Here is a 487-nt window from a genome sequence, read left to right on the forward strand (position 1 = left end):
AAACAAGCTGGATGACATTCCAGTAAGGCAATTAAGTGGTCCCATCAACAAAAACTTGATCTTAGCAAACATTCCTTCTCCCTCTAGCCATTTTCCAGTATCTTTACATTTCAATCAGTAACAAGTCTGTCCTTGAGCCAGCGACCTTGCTGTGCCACAAATCTTTATCTTATACCACAGACTTTATAGCCTGAGGAAAATTTCCAGTCCTCCGCAAGGTCAATATTTGAAACTGCAAGGCTTTGGAAAACCAGGCCCTGTGAAGTACATTTGCTTTAAGAATCCTCTACAAAAGGCCACAATCACTGTTATAAAAGATCTAATGTCGCACCCACAGTAATTGTGTAACTTAATTTCTGTACAAGAGCGGCCTTAACAAGTACATATTTTAGAAATTTACTGTTAATTTCTTATCTCCACTCTCAACCAAATGTTTCAAGTGCAAAGCCCTGACCTTCCACTGTTGTCCCACAACCCAGCTCTGAAC

This window comes from Galeopterus variegatus, unplaced genomic scaffold (assembly GCF_000696425.1).
Source record: "Galeopterus variegatus unplaced genomic scaffold, G_variegatus-3.0.2 Scaffold7222, whole genome shotgun sequence".
NCBI lineage: Eukaryota > Metazoa > Chordata > Mammalia > Dermoptera > Cynocephalidae > Galeopterus > Galeopterus variegatus.